Here is a 19,264-nt window from a genome sequence, read left to right as displayed (position 1 = left end):
CAGAAATACGAACTAAAAATAGAACTTTATGTCGCTGGTCACGTGAAGAGTATCTGCCAATCATAATAAAGTTGACTCTGGCAAGTCCGACATACACTTATTAATTTGTCACACTCAGTAATCCGACACGGTGCAGAAGCTAATTCATGCTAGGACAAATTTGTACAAATGCTCCTTCTTCCCTAGTGCTATTAGAGCATGGAATGGGTTGCCTGAGCTAGCCAGGAAAACCAGTGACTTGGCAGAATTTAAGTCATTGGTTAATATGCATGACTAAATGCATGACGCGTAGGACGTAATCATCTTCTTCTTTGAAGTAACGTCTGTATTATATAAGAAGATAAGTCTATTTTTAGAATGTAGGTCAGGCTCAAATTCTAATTTAGTACAGAATGTGAAAGATAAAATGTTTTGTATATTTGTTTTACATCCGTGCATTTTTAATTATTCTTCTATAGTTTATTTTATAATTAGAAAGTCTCTGAGAATTTCATTCTACGAAAAAAAAATATTTTTTTAAAATCTGGATATATACGGTTACATTCTTTAAGAGCAGCTAACTTTTGGTAAAATGAATTTTACGGTAATCCTCCTCCTCTCTGTAACCGCTGGGTTAAGAGTCATATCACCGAAAAGAAAAACCTAATGAATGTGCATTCTCTTTTATACCGGGACGACCTTTCTTTATATCCCTTTTAACGGATTGGATATTTTATTTTTATTCCTTTTTAGTGATTATTGCCACGATTGTCCAGATTTTTTATTTGCACGTGATAAGAGGCAGAGAATATGAATTCCTCCTACGAAATAGCAAAATATAAATAAAAAACTTTTAAAACTTATATAAGGAAAGAAACCCAACAATTACTTCTATATTTATATTATATATTTAAAAAAAAAAAACATTCAAATTATTAACTTATCAAAAAAATTAATTACCACTAATTAATTGGCTGATTGGCTTTTTTTTTTTGTATTGATTGTCATCGACAATAAATAATCCTGCAAAGTTTCAACTTAATCCGAGGATAGAAAGTGGGAGCAATAACGTGTACAAGATTAGTGACAGACGGACACAGACAAACGGACAGAGGGCGTTGATATAAGCTTTGTCATAAAAACAGCCATTGCCAGAAATAAAAATATAAGGAAAGAAAACTTTTAAAAACTTATATAAGGAAAGAAGCCCAACAATTACTGCTATATATCTATTCTATATTTAAAAAAAAACTATTCAAATTATTAACTTATTAAAAAAATTAATTACCCCTAATTAATTGGCTAGTTGTTGTTTTCTTTTTTTTTTGTATTGATTGTAATCGCCAATAAATAATCCTGCAAAGTTTCAACTTAATCCGAGGATGGATATAACGTGTACGAGATTTGTGACAGACGGACAGACAGACGGACAGACAGACAGAGGGCGTTGATATAAGCTTCGTCATAAAAAACAGCCATTGCCAGCAATAAAAAATAGAAAGAAAGACTTGAAAGGAACAAATATAATTATGACCTGAAAGAGGATTACCGAGGTCTTAAAGACTGAGAGTGTCTATGGTCACGACCATAAAAACATCATAAAACTCATTCACCCACGCACACATTAGCGGAAATAAAGGTCCTATTTGTTTTGACCGGTATGTGAAGGGCCCGCTTAATGCCTTATTATTTATCACTGAAAGTATTTTAAGAGTCAAAATGTAAAGAGTTGGGTGGGGCTTTTAGAATCTGTTGATTTTGGAACCCTTCCTCTCTGGTGTCACTGTCAAGTTTGTTGTGCTAGATACTTGTACAAGGCCCATTTTTTTTTTAGTTTAATTTATAGGAACGCACTCTGGATTTAATCTTCGGTTCTCTGTATCGCATACCAACACACTACCCGCTAAACACACTTTCACACACACTTGCAGTACTTCACGTGCTCACTTAAACACAGCAGCACACACACACAGCCGCACACACACACACACACACACACACGACACATCTTTGGAAAAAAAGAGAGAGAGAGAGAGACATTCTATCGCCGGAGAATGTCAACCAGTGCAAATAAGAGAAGCAACGGACTATGGGAGAGGTAAGATAAGAGGGCACCCCATTGGTTATTACGAGTTAAGTGGGCCAAAGGGGCCCTATAAAATGTTCAATCCCTATTGATAGTGCATACATGTGTATGTGGGTAAAGATACCAGAAACGCAGGGTATAAAATGTTTGTTTATATAAGTTTCGGATGTTCCTTCAGATTTAAAGCGAATTACATCCTAGCCCAAACCTCCTGCAGGACGACGGGGAAATGGCAACGGGCAGGGTTTGAACTCGGGACCATCGAGACCACCCGAACGACAGAGAGCACAAACCACACGGGTAGGTAGCTATCAGTCGGAGAATGAGAGAGAAAGACAAAGAATGAAAGAGAGAAAGAGAAACAAAGAGAAAAAGAGATAATGACAAAGAATGAAAGAGAGAAAGAAACAAAGAGAGAAAGACAAAGAATCAAAGAGAGAAAGAGGAACAAAGAAAGAGAAAAAGAAAGACAAAGAATGAAAGCGAGAAAGAGGAACAAAGAGAAAAAGAGAGAAAGACAAAGAATGAAAGAGAGAAAGAGAAACAAAGAGAAAAAGAGATAATGACAAAGAATGAAAGAGAGAAAGAGAGAAAGAGAGAAAGAAACAGAGAGAAAGAGACAAAGAGAGAAAGAGAAAAAAAAAGAAAAAGAAAGACAAAGAATGAAAGAGAGAAAGAGGAACAAAGAGAAAAAGAGAGAAAGACAAAAAATGAAAGAGAGAAAGAGAAACAAAGAGAAAGAGATAAAGTGCTTCTAAAAAAGTATCCGGATGTGTGTCCCAGTGAAATGAATCCCTTGACTACCCGAGAGAGACAGAGTTCAAATCTCGATGGAGACAAAGATTTGACTAGATTGAACTCGAGTTTGGATGTGCTTGCTGAAAAGAAGCGGCTTTTAGATTGCCTATCACCAAGGTTCTCAAAATAGATTGGTCCAAAGCACTCAGTGTGCACAGGTAGAGGTGTTATATAAAAATACTTAACATTATAAAAAAATTATTGGATTTGTTAAAATTGTACATTTCTTCGAATTACTAGCTTTCACTTACCTAAGCCATCTTTTAACATCAGTCATGCCTCTTAGGTTAGTAAAAAAAAAATGGTATCAAAATGTTGTACAGAAAATTCGATCGACAATGTCCAATAAACTAACAATCTCTTTCTCTCGTTCTTTCACTCTTTCTTTCTTTCTCTTCTACTCTCACTCTCTCTGTCTGTTTCTCTCACTCTCTTTCTCTATCTACCTTTGTCTTTTTCTATCTCTAGATCTCGCTTTCTCTCTCACTCTCTTTCACTCTTTTTTTTCTCTTTTTTTTCTTTCTCTCGCTTACTTTCTCGCTTTCTCTGTCTCTGTCTCTCTCTTTCTCTGTCTCTCTCTTTCTCTCGCTCTTTCTCGCTGTTTCTCTTTTTATCGCTCTTTCTCTGATTTCTCTCTTTCTCTCTCTTATTTCATTCTCTCTCTCTCTCTTACTCTTTCTTTCTTTCTCTCTCTCTCTCTCTCTCTCTCTCTCTCTCTCTGACACTTTCGTTTATGAAATATTTTGTTACCTGTTAGTGGATCACAGGAATAACTACTGCAGTTAAAATGTAATGCCCAGGCATTCCTAAAACTTAGATGGGAAAATGTTACGAACCAATTCACACCTCTCCCCTAAGAAAAAAAAAAGGAGATAGGAATAAGTAGCTGACAAAGAGAGCCAGAGAGAGAGAGACAGAGAGAGAGAGAGAAAGAGAGAGAGACAGAGAGAGAGAGAGAGAGAGGGAGGGAGATAACACATTAATCCTAGATAATCTTCACACAAACCAGTTTCTATGTCTAACCACATCTACTGCTATTAATTAAGTCTTTAGTAGAAAGTAAATGTCTAAAAGCAAACTCATTCATCAAAAGATAATGTCAAATAGATGTCAACCTAGAGTTACCCACATTCTGAAATATATTATTTTTTTTATCTGTCCTAAAGTATGTGATTAGGTTCAAAACTTCTTTTTAACTCTACACACTCACACACATATTTCTTATTTTGTTTTCCCGCCAAATCGAGATTCGAAAGTGTTTACGTCTGATAGTCTAGTGAGGTCGAGACCAATCGTCACAGAAGGCCTGAACACTGACCTGCAACGTCACAACCTGTGGGCAGTTTAGACCAATAGCTCGTTGCCGCGGCACAGGTCTGTTCATAGGCCACAGAACCCTTGCCAGTATGATTTTTTTTTTAAAAAGCAATGTATGAAATAGTCAAAGAACCTATTGTAGGCAGCAATGGTTGGCTGGTCTTGTGGTATGTGCTCTGGACTGACGTCCTGTGGTCTCGAAGGTCTCGGGCTCAAACCCTGTCCGCCGCCATACCCCGTCGTTCTGCAGCAGGTTTGGGCAAGGATGCCATTTATTTTCAGAATCTGAAGGAACATCCGAGGTAACAAAGAACAGTCAAAGTCTTCTGGGATGACGCATTGCTCTCCCAAAAAGAAATCCACAATAAGTCTTACTAAACACACGGCAAAGACAAGATACTGCTGCTTGAAGATTTACAAATAAACGACGCACTACTTTCGGAATCATTAAACGGCGTACTAATTTATTACAGCAAGGTACATCGCCTATGGCAGCGGTTCTCAACCTTTTAAGCTCGGCGACCCCTTTTTACAATATCCCACTCTGTCGCGACCCCCCCCCCCCCATTACACACACATACAGCAATAGAAGAATAGACAATAACAATCCATATTTTCCATGGTGTTAGCCGACCCCTGGCAAATCGTCAATCGACCCCCTAGGGGGTCGCGATCCACAGGTTGAGAACCCCTGGCCTATAGTTAGAAAAAATGGTGACTCCCTCAAGCGCCACAGCGAGACGCTCTGATGTTCGATGTTAATATCCGTCTATATCAGTGGTGGCTACACTTTTTTCGACCCGGGGCCATTTAAATTTCAGACACATGCATCAAAAGCCACATCTCCCCTAAAGCTTCGTATCCATTGGGGAAAAATCCTTGCGGTTAGAAATTTTGAGGGCAGGATAACACCAAAACACGTACATAATATAGCACAAGGGTTGTAGTGTAGGCATTCCTGATCACGAACAAGCCCGTGGAGTCTGGGAGCGCATTAGGCGCCCTGACCGCACTTCCCTGTGGTGGAGGCTGTCCAGGCCTGAGCAAGCTATTATAGCACAGTGCAGAACAGGCCATTGTCCTGTTGGCTCATATTTCTCACGGCTATGGCCAAATTTCGATTCACGGTGCCCCCGCTGCGGGGAGGAAGAGGAAACCGTGCCTCATATTCTGTTTGACTGCCCCAGACTTGCTGATCTCCGTCTCGACAGGTCTTGGAAACCAAAAATTCTCGACCTGTAAGGCGACATTTATGCACTACGCAAGACAGCAGGGTTTCTGTCCAGGGCTTTTGCAAGAGAGGATTTGAGCTTCTCAAGCCCTCACTCAAATGGAGTGTGATGATGATGATGATGATGATGATGATGATGATCACGAACAATACACAGGTCAGGATTTCGTCTACTCATAATGCAACCTCATTTTCCGCAATATATTTTTCTTGATAAGACTTCCGTTATCTATAATATTCAAAACTGTCGCCAGGGATTTTGTTTTTTCAAATTCATACAATTAATTCAATGTATTAATAATTTCACAACAATGTGCAATAAACATATGTTTATGCCTAGTTTATAATAGAACTTTATATTGCGTATAAAATTCGTTCATGGGTTATGATTGCAAAGCTAAATTTTGTAGATGATACAAATAATGGAGGCTATCATTTATTCCGAAATTCACATTATCAGCCATCAAGAAACTGTCAAGCATACCTTTTCACTTGCTGACACCAGCAAAAACACATGAAAACACACATACAAAAACAGACAAACACACAAAGTAATACATAAACAGCTATACAAACATACAAACAAAACACAAGCAAACAAATAACACGCAAAAACACACAAACACTCATACAAATAAACTCACACACATAAAAGAAAAACATACAAACATCATACAAACACATAGACCAAGAAACATATAAGCACTGGCAAACAGGCACAAACAATAACAAACAACAAAATAAACACTCAAACAATCACAAGAAAAATAAAAACAAAACAAAACAAAACTAACATAGGCAGCCTCAGGACTGAATTGGATGGCTGCCTGGTCGTGCGGTTTGCGCGCTGGACTGTCGTTCGGATTTATCGACGGTCGAGGGTTCAAACCCTGCCCGCTCCCATCCCCCGTCGTCCTGCGGGAGTTTTGTTCTAGGAAGTAAACTATCTTCAACTCTGAAGGAACATCCGAAACATGTCAAACATTTCAAAACAACATCTGAAAAGCAAGTCTTTGAAGAGCTGTTTTTTTCGACTATCAACGATTGGTGGACGTTTTGGGACATAAAATAAGTAGTCAAGTCTATCTCTAGACATCACTATGTCAATATTTATTGCTAACAAGGCCACGTCACTGAGAGCCAGGTCGTTGTGAGGATGACGTTCATACCAAGGTATGCTGTTTATCAGGCCAAAGTTGACTTAAGAACTACAGGGATTTTTCAAAACAGCAGATATTATTCAAAGTTTAGTAGTAACGTAAGTACAGTTCCCCTTTCAGACTTTGTGGTCTATAGGGCAGATGATGTGACGGTCATCTGATTCTGTGGCCTACGGTTAACGAGGGTGTCATGTGGCCAGCACAATGACCAACCGCCTTTACTTTTCCCCAACTAATGTCAGGTACCCACTAGAGCTGGGTGGAGGGGGGAAAACTCAGAGGCGCCCGAAGATCCCGAAATTAAAAATCCCAGTCTTCACCAGGATTTGAATCCCGGACCCCGTTTCGGTAGCCAAGCGCTTTACCGCTTTACCACCGCGCCTTCATTCAAAGTTTAGAAGTTGAATGTAATACTTGAAGTTTAGAAGTTGAATCAGTGAAGACTATAACAGAATTAAGTTAATAAAAGTTCTCGTCCCAGACCTTGCGGTTTCTTATCTTTTGGTTAGAAAAAAATCACTAATCGTTGTTCAAAATCGCAGTTTTCACAAGGATTCAAACTCGTAACCTTTTGTTCGGAAGACAGGAGCTTTATCTCTCAGCCACCACGCTCCTTGAAGGAAGTAAAATAAAAGTGAATTCTAGTATGTATAATTTTTTTTTTTTTATTTTTTTAATTTATTTTAGACCCCATAAAGAGTTGGCAAGTTGATAAGAGGGACTGTATACAGAGGAGTCGAGGACGTGTTATTTCAGCATCTAAAATCCAGTCAAGTTTCATATTCTGTTTTGTGTCTTTATTGTTAAATTTAAATTATTTATTGTATTATTACTTGCGTGAGTTCAGCTTTTTTCAGGATTTCTACTCAAAATTACATTTTTTAAATTTCGTATAAAGGAATTCTTCTTTTTATTTTCTCACACGGATCTCCGGCTTGATCATCAGATTTCTGCTTGAAAAAGAGTTACGTACATAAAAATCTATATATTGTTACGATTCTCTCTCCTAATCAGGCCTTCTGTAAACACTGCTAAACACACAACAACACATCAACACATCAAGAACTTGACAACAAGAGCTCTAAATAATCTGGTACTTTAATAATGGTCAATTAAAACAGCCAATATGACACAATTGGCAATACACCAACAACTAAAATGTTACGTTGTACTTCACCGTACAAAACTCCACTGTCTCTATCTCTTTCTGGACTCGTACATAACACGTGAGGACTCAACCAGGACCGACTTCATGGCCAGACTAACAATCCCGGTCTCCTCAGTGTCCTATCTTGAACTGCCCTTTTCTTACACACTGTGTCTCTGGAACATGCAGGCTTTCGATCACACGACCATAACATTGGTCATATTTGCGTGTAATCGTAGTACTGTCCCTTGGCCATCGCCTAAGTTCACGTGTGTCATGTGAACCTACAGTTAACCCTTTCGCGCCGCCAATATGGTTATAACAATATATAAGTCTGTGAATCGATCAATCGCGGATAAGAATTTGTTTCCGGTTTCCAGTCTAGATATAATATATTTAAGTTTATGACCAAAATATATTCACCACCTATTTTCATTGTTTTTGCGATTCATGACAGTGGGTTAGTAGGTCATCATGGGTCTCAACTGCCGGATTACAACCAAAAAAAGGTTGCTATTTTATGGCATGGCCTCCATGTATGAAACCCCAATTGATATGAGTAACACAGTGTTGAATAACGCGGGTACACAACTTTAACTCTTTCTCTCCGTAATTATTTACCACATTCTGGTGGAATCAACGTTGGTATCGTCAGTTAGGAGAGAAAGAGTGAAGCTACTAGATCGAGTGTCTGAAAGAAAACCTAGACAGTTGACAGATCATACACAAACAACAAACACAACTATAACAACAAACAATGACGATCAATGAACAAAAAAAATCCCCAACCCTTTGAAGAATACGTCGCGGGTCTAGTTCAAACTTGGCTAGGAGCTTGTATTCAACACTGCACATGTCAATCAACTTCCTTAGTCTTTCAGGCTCAAAGCTTTAGAATTTTATGATTGTAATAAAGCATAAGGCTTAATAAACGAAAAAATAATGAAATCAATTAAAAAAATAAAAAATAAAATAAAAAACTTTAACCCCTCTCCCCCCGCAAAGTTTATGTCAAGGGAAGAAATCCACAGTTACATCAATATATTTCAATACTATAAGACTTTCCCCCTTTTTCCATGTCAAATGTTTTTGCACCGCTATTTAATTAATAGTTATTTTTATTCATTCATGTTTTGTTAAGAACAATGAATAATTGTGCGAAATTTCAGCTTGATCCGAGAATAGGAAGTAGAACCTTTTCAAAATTTGTACCAGGCAGAAAGACAAACAGAGTGAGTAGTGTTGTAACCCTGCCTTGCACCAATGCTTGAGATGCGCACTAGCGCACTGTTGAACGTAAACAGGAAGACACTAGAATGGAGAGAAGAACAGGGCATCAGGGATTGTGAAGAGTCTAAATGTTTGGGAAACCAAAAGGCCAACTTTTGTGCTGCCTGAAGGTTGTAGTAGGGACCTGGAGCGAAGCGGGGAAGGCTGTCGTTGGTCCACATTCGGGTTAAGTAGCAAATGACTGGTATACTTAGTAGGAAGACCTTGAGGACGCTGAAGGATGTTATGTGTTTGCCCTAGCCTAGTGAATAAACACAACTATTTTATTTCCTGTTAAACTGTGTTGTGTTGCTTGCCTTTTCGTTGAGTGCCTACCCTAGAGTTACAACAGTATATAAGCGCTGTAAAAAGGTCTATATTTCTACTATCATGCGATATAAAGTTTGTTGGACACAAAAATATAAGTTCTTAGATATTCCAGTAAGCAGTTCTGGCTGGAATCCGTCATTCAGTACTATGGCCCCGTGTATTAAAACCTTATGACAATAATAGCCTCCTTTAAAAAAAAAATGCTTTGGATTTACCATTAGATTTCATGACGATTACATACTTACCTAAACCCGCACGCAGTACGGCTGGGGATGACGAAGGGCAGGTTTCGAACCCGGGTTCATCAATCGACAGTCCCGAACGCATTCCACACGACCTGGTAGCCATCTAACAATTTTCTTAAATATTTGATGTTATAGAAATTGTTCCTGAAATTAGTCTTTCCCCCCCCCCTCCATTAGCTTGCTAGAAGTAAATTGATATCCTGTTGGTTGAGGACTTTCACAAAGTCTGCTATGTATTTATGTGTTCCTTCAAGGCCATTATATGTCAATCAAGTCCTTTTGTTTTTTTTTATCAAGTCTTAAAAGAGAAGTTCGAACGTAGAAGTAGGGATTCTCAAACTGGATAGAGAGAACACGAGGCAGTACCTGGCTACCGAATGAAACAGCTCAAGTGTCTTCATGTTGTTGGCGGTCTTTTGACTTATTAGAACCAAATTAGACCAATGTTTCTCAAACCTTTTCCTTAACGGAACACTTCACACATTCAGAGTATTTAGCGGAACACTTCACACAGAGTATTTAGCGGAACACTTCACACAGAGTATTTAGCGGAACACTTCACACATTCAGAGTATTTAGCGGAACACTTCACACAGAGTATTTAGTGGAACACTTCACACAGAGTATTTAGCGGAACATTTCACACATTCAGAGTATTTAGCGGAACACTTCACACAGAGTATTTAGTGTAACACTTCACACAGAGTATTTAGCGGAACACTTCACACATTCAGAGTATTTAGCGGAACACTTCACACAGAGTATTTAGTGGAACACTTCACACAGAGTATTTAGCGGAACACTTCACACATTCAGAGTATTTAGCGGAACACTTCACACAGAGTATTTAGCGGAACACTTCACACATTCAGAGTATTTAGCGGAACACTTCACACAGAGTATTTAGTGGAACACTTCACACATTCAGAGTATTTAGCGGAACACTTCACACATTCAGAGTATTTAGCGGAACACTTCACTCATTCAGAGTATTTAGCGGAACACTTCACTCATTCAGAGTATTTAGCGGAACACTTCACACATTCAGATTATTTAGCGGAACACTTCACACATTCAGAGTATTTAGCGGAACACTTTTTTTTTTTTTTTTAGAGAGATTGATTCACGTTGTGGCCTACTAGTTAATTATTCCAGTAGTTCGTGGAACACCTATTCAGGCCTCGCGGAAGACAATTTGGGAACCACTGTACAAGACTAGCATTAAATTAATGCACTCTCTGTCTCTCTACAACTAACAATAAATACTCCCTTTTATATCACTTAGGACACACATTCACAAACATACACTCCATAACACTTCACAGACAATGTCTTATCAAAATAGTGTATGAATTATTTCTATGCAGTTTGTTTCCAAAGCTGGGGAATGTTTATCATCTCGTCTGGATATTGTTTGTTTTGTTTTTAACCACAATTGCAGTACTAAGTGAAAGTATGTTTTGCCAACAACTAACTCTCTACCTTCGAGCTACTTTACAAACTAACCACAACTCAAGGCTTTAGGTAGCGTCTGTAGCCTAATAGTTAATGTTATGAATATTAAGTGCGACAAAATGTCCGCACGAACACGCGAAGACTGACGGAGATCGTACAATACACTCATACAATGTCAGGATAATCTAACAAGTACACCAAGACAAACACACACACATACACACCGATAATAACACATGAATTCATAAACATTATCAACACACACGCGCTTCATTAGATATGTTCCCCTGTTCTAGGAACACTTCGCAAAGATAAAACATTTGATTGGAAGGGAAATAAAGGAACACCCAAGTATAAAAATAGAGCAATCACATGACGACTATTTTAGAGATTGTCATGTAGATGACCTTCTAATGGCTTACATTTCCCAATGTAATGTTGAAGTCGGAACACGCATTTACAATGCTTGAATATGGGGTGAGTGGCCGAGAGGCTAAGCACGATTGAGCTTGGCTTGGCTAACTATCAAGGAGGCTCGAGGTTCGACACCCGACTGAGCCCCTAAAGGCAGCACGGAGAACCACTCAGATACCCCCCCTCTCCTCCCCACCCCTGGCGCACAAATGAGACTGGATTATAGCGCCCTGAGCATGCTATAAGAATGAAAGCTATAAAGAGGTGCAGAGGTTGGTGTCAATTGTGCCGAATCTAGTTTTTGGTAAGATCTGTCTACAATACAGATTTCAGAGCAGGGAAGGACTGGTTGTATCGGCATTTGGGCAAATAGGCCGGTCGGGTCGTTGCCGAGTTGGCCACTTTAAATGACAGTAAGGCTCGTCAAAAACTTTGAGATAATAAAAGGGCGTTATTTGGACCTCGTCTTCCCTTTTTATAAAAGGTCTTTCCCTTTTTATAAAAGGTCTTTCCCTTTTTGTAAAAGGTCTTTCCCTTTTTGTAAAAGGTCTTTCTTTTTTTTATAAAAGGTCTTTTACAGACTGTACATTAAGTAACGTAGCATCGTAGCAAGCGGAGAATAGACATTTTTTGTATTGATTGTGTCTGAAAGGTCCTCAGGGCTCGCAAAGACCTTCCATCAGGGAACAGAACCGGGTAAAAGAAGAAGAGGCGGACAGAGAAAAGCCACGGGGAGACAATATAAAAAAAATGATCAGTTCTGACGTTGAATGAGTCAAGGGCAAGTAACAAGTAGAAAGACGGTCTCTTGCTGTATTGTTTAACTTTTCATTTTTGATTTGGAAGGGGGGGGGTGATTAAGATTTCTACCTGGGCAAGAGCTGGGAGTTAACGTTTATTTAATTTTATTTCAGCCACAAACTTGACAGTTATCACCTTAGTCATTTCACTGGTCTTCTATTCCTAGTGAACTTTCATAGATCTTCTATTACTAGCTAACCTACACAGGTATTCTGTTACTAGTCAACCTTCACAGGTATTCTATTACTGGCTAACCTTCATAGGTCTTCTATTACTAGCTAACTTTCATAGGTCTTCTATTACTAGCTAACCTACACAGGTATTCTGTTACTAGTCAACCTTCACAGGTATTCTATTACTGGCTAACCTTCGTAGGTCTTCTATTACTAGCTAACTTTCATAGGTCCTTTATTACTAGCTAACCTTCATAGGTATTCTATTACTAGCTAACCTTCATAGGTCCTTTATTACTGGCTAACCTTCATAGGTCTTCTATTACTAGCTAACTTTCATAGGTCTTCTATTACTAGCTAACCTACACAGGTATTCTGTTACTAGTCAACCTTCACAAGTATTCTATTACTGGCTAACCTTCATAGGTATTGTATTACTAGCTAACCTTCATAGGTCTTCTATTACTAGCTAACTTTCATAGGTCTTCTATTACTAGCTAACCTACACAGGTATTCTGTTACTAGTCAACCTTCACAGGTATTCTATTACTGGCTAACCTTCATAGGTCTTCTATTACTAGCTAACTTTCATAGGTCCTTTATTACTAGCTAACCTTCATAGGTCTTCTATTACTAGCTAACCTTCATAGGTCCTTTATTACTAGCTAACCTTCATAGGTCCTTTATTACTAGCTAACCTTCATAGGTCTTCTATTACTAGCTAACTTTCATAGGTCTTCTATTACTAGCTAACCTTCATAGGTCCTTTATTACTAGCTAACCTTCATAGGTCCTTTATTACTAGCTAACCTTCATAGGTATTGTATTACTAGCTAACCTTCATAGGTCTTCTATTACTAGCTAACCTACACAGGTATTCTATTACTAGTTAACCTTCATATGTCTTCTATTACTAGCTAACCTACACAGGTATTCTATTACTAGTTAACCTACACAGGTCTTCTATTACTAGCTAACCTACACAGGTATTCTATTACTAGTTAACCTACACAGGTCTTCTATTACTAGCTAACTTTCATAGGTCTTCTATTACTAGCTAACCTTCACAGGTATTCTATTACTAGTTAACCTACACAGGTCTTCTATTACTAGCTAACCTACACAGGCATTCTATTACTAGCTAACCTTCACAGGTCTTCTATTACTAGCTAACCTTCAAAGGTATTCTATTACTAGCTAACCTACACAGGTATTCTATTACTAGCTAACCTACACAGGTATTCTATTACTAGCTAACCTACACAGGTATTCTATTACTAGCTAACCTTCAAAGGTATTCTATTAGTAGCTAACCTTCATAGGTCTTCTATTACTAGCTAACCTTCAAAGGTATTCTATTACTAGCTAACCTACACAGGTCTTCTATTACTAGTTAACCTACACAGGTCTTCTATTACTAGCTAACCTACACAGTTCTTCTATTACTAGCTAACCTTCATAGGTCTTCTATTACTAGCTAATCTTCATAGGTATTGTATTACTAGTTAACCTACACAGGTCTTCTATTACTAGCTAACCTACACAGGTATTCTATTACTAGCTAACATTCACAGGTCTTCCCTAATACTAGCTAAACTTCACAGGTATTTTATTACTAGCTAACCTTGAAAGGTATTCTATTACTAACTAACCTTCAAAGGTATTCTATTACAATCTAACCTTCAAAGGTATTCTATAATCTAAGAACTCCTACATCACCCTAACCTATTTGTTATCATATCACCTAACAGTGAACTCAAGGAAACCTTGTCCCTTTTATCAAACATTTTTATTTAGGCCTTTAACTATTTTATAATAGCTTCGTATCATCGTCTCAATGCTTTATAGATCCAGGATAGAAATTGATTTTCCTTCTTTTAACTTCTCAAAAGAGGTCAGAAAACATTTTTCAGTGAAAACACTGAAGGACTGGTTGACTGTGTCTTATAGATCAAAGCTTCTACATAAACAGTACTAAAATTATAGCCTGAATTTTTAATTTATAGAATACCGAATGAAAAAAAAATAAAACTATATATTCTATATTTAGGTGAGAAATGTGGTGGAGAATATACGACTCAGAAAACCTAAAAATTGAACACAAAAGTTAATCTTACCTATGAAGTACAGAAATCCAAGATCTATATTTAGAATAGCGAGTCACTCATTTCCTTTAGTCGCCTCTAGGTGGTTCACAAGTACACGATTGAAAAGGTTAGTACTCGGGTATTAGGCTTACTGACACACACAGTCGGGCTATTTGTCTGACCTGAATTACTTCAATGTGATTGTTAGATACCGGAAGTCCGATCGACAAGCTTAAAATGGAATTATTTTTTACAAAGCTTATATCAAGCTTACTAATCATTGGATTAAATATTCTCATGTTGGGAGAGAACAAACTGTAATAATAAATGGCTCTAAATCAACACCAATAACAGTAAACTCAGATGTACCTCAAGGAACAGTCTTGGGTCCACTACTATTTTTAATTTACATAAACGATTTACCGAATTGCATTAGTTCAGGAACAAAAGTCAGATTATTTGCAGACGATTGCATAATATATAGAACAATAAAAACAACACAAGACACAGATATTTTACAAAGAGAATTAGATGAATTACAGAAATGGGAATCAAATTGGAGCATGTCTCTCCACCCAGAAAAATGTCAGTTATTAAGAGTTACAAAAAAACTAAAACAAATTAATCCCAATTGTCTTATTCAAGGTTAACCAGTAACACAGTCTAAAAACGCAAAATACCTAGGTGTTATAATAAATGAAAAAACTGTCATAGAATCCACATATTGATGAAACTATCAAAAATCAAACAAAGCATTTGGGTTTATTAAAAGAAATTTCTACAAATCAAATAAAAACATAAAACTAAAATGTTATTTAACCTTGGTTAGGCCAATAATAGAATATGCATCCTTCGTTTGGGACCCCTCAACTCAAGAAAACATTAAGAAACTGGAACAGAAACAAAATAGAGCAGTGAGATTCATAACAAATGAATATTCACATTTGACTAGAGTAACACCTTTAGTTAAATCACTAAATTTAGAAAGCCTTCAGGACAGAAGACTCAAAAGTAAAGTAGCAATTATACATAAAACACTGAACCATAATCTTCAAATACAAAAACAAAATTTAATAAAATACTCTGAAAGACACAAAGATAAATATAAATTCTTCATTCCATATGCTAGGACAAATTTGTACAAATGCTCCTTCTTCCCTAGTGCTATTAGAGCATGGAATGGGTTGCCTGAGCTAGCCAGGAAAACCAGTGACTTGGCAGAATTTAAGTCATTGGTTATTATGCATGACTAAATGCATGACGCGTAGGACGTAATCATTTTCTTTTTTGAAGTAACGTCTGCATTGTGGGAAAAAGAAAATCTCGTTTTTTTTTTTTTAGAGCTGACCATATGGTGAAGCAGCAGTATCAAGTAGACAGACGTGTTATGTCTGTAGAATAGAAAGCTTCACTAATTGTGTATTTGATAATTTTAATTGGATTATGATGTATTTCTGTGAAGTATTCCATGTGATTTATTGATAGCCGAAGTTGCCAATTTATTGTGAACAGTTCATTTATCATAATTAAAATATTGTCTGCTACCTAGTGTGTAGTTTATTCGAGTCTATATGTTGTGGTGATATTATTACTCAGTACTTATTGTAGACATACGCAACAACAAATCTGGCGTGAATAAAAATGTTTGTAAAATGTTTTACATCTTTCGGATGTTCCTTCAGAGTTGAAGATAATTACTTCCTAGTCCAAACCTCCCGCAGGACGACGGGGGATGGGAGCGGGCAGGGTTTGAACCCTGGACCACCGATAAATCTGAACGACAGTCCATCGCGCAAACCGCACCAAAAACATTCTAATAATACCAGAAGAGGTATAATTGTAATTCAAAGAACATTCGCGTTATCAGCACATATAAACCACTTTACAACTGGTCCACAAAAGAGATTGGACCAAAGCGCTCGGAGCATGCTACACACATGAAAATTGCGCTGTACAAAAGCTATTGACTCTTTTTCTCCTAATCGACGATACCATCGTTGATTTTGACCTCATTAAATTAAATTAATGTTTAATTTTATAAACTTCACCTTGTGTTATATAAAAAGAGCATGTGCATTTCCCTTTAATTCTATACAACATAAAACATTTTCTTATAATAAACAACAAAAAACTATTGAAGCTTCATCATAACAGGAGGAGGGGGGAACATGGTAACGAGCAAAAAAGAAGAATTCCTTCGAAGCGTGGAACATTAATTACGGAGAGAAAGAGTTAATTTGTGTTCTGTTAGGCACCTAGTTTATATTGTTAGTTAGTTAGCGACGCACCATAGAAGACGTATATTGAACGGGACTAGTGACGCTTGGGATATTTTGGGTTAGAGACTGGAAAATCAGTTAGCGATAGGATTCTCTTGGGTAAAGACGTGTGTTATTCGACAGAAACTCTGACTGTGGTCTTTTATTGGATTAAACTTATTATTCATTGTTCATAGGTGTTGACCACATCTTGTCACTTGTTAAAAATCGATGTGTGTTGATTATGTGCTGTCCTTCAACTACATTGACTACACCCGAGTAATTGATTGAAATCTAACAACCATCTACAGTTGACTTCAGTACAGATATAAACATCCATCACAGTTCATATTGAATACAGTCCTCAGTGCATATCCCACGAACAAGCAGCCATTATGGGGTTGGGGGGGGGGGGAATATTTTCTCCCCCCCCCCCCTCCAAACGATATTTTTTTAATACGTCTCTTGACCCACAGCCAGTTTGTCCCCCCCCCCCCTCCCATATTTTGTATATAAGCTGTCACTTTCACAGGTATGAAGAATCCATTAAAACAGCGCAACCTGCAGCCTGGCAAGTCCACTGTTCGCTCGTGTGTTTAAAAAAATGTGTGACGTTTTCTTGTTGCTTGACTTTAGCAATGTAAATAATTTTTTGCAGGATGATACAGAGGAGTCACGGTTTACAGCTACATGCGTGCTGGAGCATATACATGCGTGGCTGAACAAATAGTTATGAAACGTAAAGTCTGAATAATTACGTTGACATATTTTAAACGCATTTTTTTGAAAGTTTTACTACCAAGGCTGGATTCCACACGAGACCAACCGTTATACAAGGCCTAAACACTGACCTGCGACGTCACAACCTGTTGGCAGCTATATGCGTGATGGAGCATATACATACGTGGCTGAACAGATTGTTATGAAACGTAAAGTCTGAATAATTACGTTGACATATTTTAAACGCATTTTTTTGAAAGTTTTACTACCAAGGCTGGATTCCACACGAGACCAACCGTTATACAAGGCCTAAACACTGACCTGCGACGTCACAACCTGTTGGCAGCTATATGCGTGATGGAGCATATACATGCGTGGCTGAACAGATTGTTATGAAACGTAAAGTCTGAATAATTACGTTGACATATTTTAAACGCATTTTTTTGAAAGTTTTACTACCAAGGCTGGATTCCACACGAGACCAACCGTTATACAAGGCCTAAACACTGACCTGCGACGTCACAACCTGTTGGCAGCTATATGCGTGATGGAGCATATACATACGTGGCTGAACAGATTGTTATGAAACGTAAAGACTGAATAATTACGTTGACATATTTTAAACGCATTTTTTTGAAAGTTTTACTACCAAGGCTGGATTCCACACGAGACCAACCGTTATACAAGGCCTAAACACTGACCTGCGACGTCACAACCTGTTGGCAGCTATATGCGTGATGGAGCATATACATACGTGGCTGAACAGATTGTTATGAAACGTAAAGACTGAATAATTACGTTGACATATTTTAAACGCATTTTTTTGAAAGTTTTACTACCAAGGCTGGATTCCACACGAGACCAACCGTTATACAAGGCCTAAACACTGACCTGCGACGTCACAACCTGTTGGCAGCTATATGCGTGATGGAGCATATACATACGTGGCTGAACAGATTGTTATGAAACGTAAAGACTGAATAATTACGTTGACATATTTTAAACGCATTTTTTTAAAGTTTTACTACCAAGGCTGGGAACCACACGAGACCAACCGTTACAGAAGGCCTAAACACTGACCTGCGACGTCACAACCTGTGGGCAGCTTAGACCAAAAGCTCGTTGACACGTCACAGGTTGTTTCCCTTGCCTTACCAATAAAAATAAAATAAATGAAGCCCTGTTGTCCAACGACCAAACATTGCACAGTTAATAAACATGTTATGAACTGTTTGATTTAAAGGAAAGACTTATGAGTCACCCTCTTGGGGGGCCGGCAATAATTTGCAGACTTTAATATCTGTAGTTTATTTCTTTTAGTAACTAGAAGATCATTCGAGCGAATTAGATCTAGATCTATATCTACATTGCTTGAATAGATCATGTGATGTACATTTTTTTAAAATAATATTTAAAGATGTGTATCTGTCCTATGATGTTAAAAGATGTGTATCTGTCCTATGATGTTAAAAGATGTGTATCTGTCCTATGATGTTAAAAGATGTGTATCTGTCCTATGATGTTAAAAGATGTGTATCTGTCCTATGATGTTAAAAGATGTGTATCTGTCCTATGATGTTAAAAGATGTGTATCTGTCCTATGATGTTAAAAGATGTGTATCTGTCCTATGATGTTAAAAGATGTGTATCTGTCCTATGATGTTAAAAGATGTGTATCTGTCCTATGATGTTAAAAGATGTGTATCTGTCCTATGATGTTAAAAGATGTGTATCTGTCCTATGATGTTAAAAGATGTGTATCTGTCCTATGATGTTAAAAGATGTGTATCTGTC

General features: G+C 37.7%; 1 protein-coding gene across 5 annotated transcripts in view; it reads right to left on the bottom strand.

Moving 5' to 3' along the window:
* The window catches only part of LOC106072137 (latrophilin Cirl-like), a 110,078-nt gene that overhangs the window by 73,225 nt on the left and 17,589 nt on the right, over nt 1–19,264 (bottom strand). The window contains exon 2 of one of the 5 annotated variants that reach the window (XM_056032127.1): nt 3,614–3,716. The exons of the other annotated variants lie outside the window; for them this stretch is intronic. The gene's annotated coding sequence lies outside the window, so the exon portion shown is untranslated. The remainder of the gene's footprint in view (nt 1–3,613; nt 3,717–19,264) is intronic. 5 annotated transcript variants of the gene reach the window in all.

The sequence above is a fragment of the Biomphalaria glabrata genome, chromosome 6 (genome assembly GCF_947242115.1).
Source record: "Biomphalaria glabrata chromosome 6, xgBioGlab47.1, whole genome shotgun sequence".
In the NCBI taxonomy this organism is placed as follows: domain Eukaryota; kingdom Metazoa; phylum Mollusca; class Gastropoda; family Planorbidae; genus Biomphalaria; species Biomphalaria glabrata.
The sequence above is the reverse complement of the archived record's forward strand: the minus strand, read 5'-3'. Positions and strand labels throughout refer to the sequence as shown.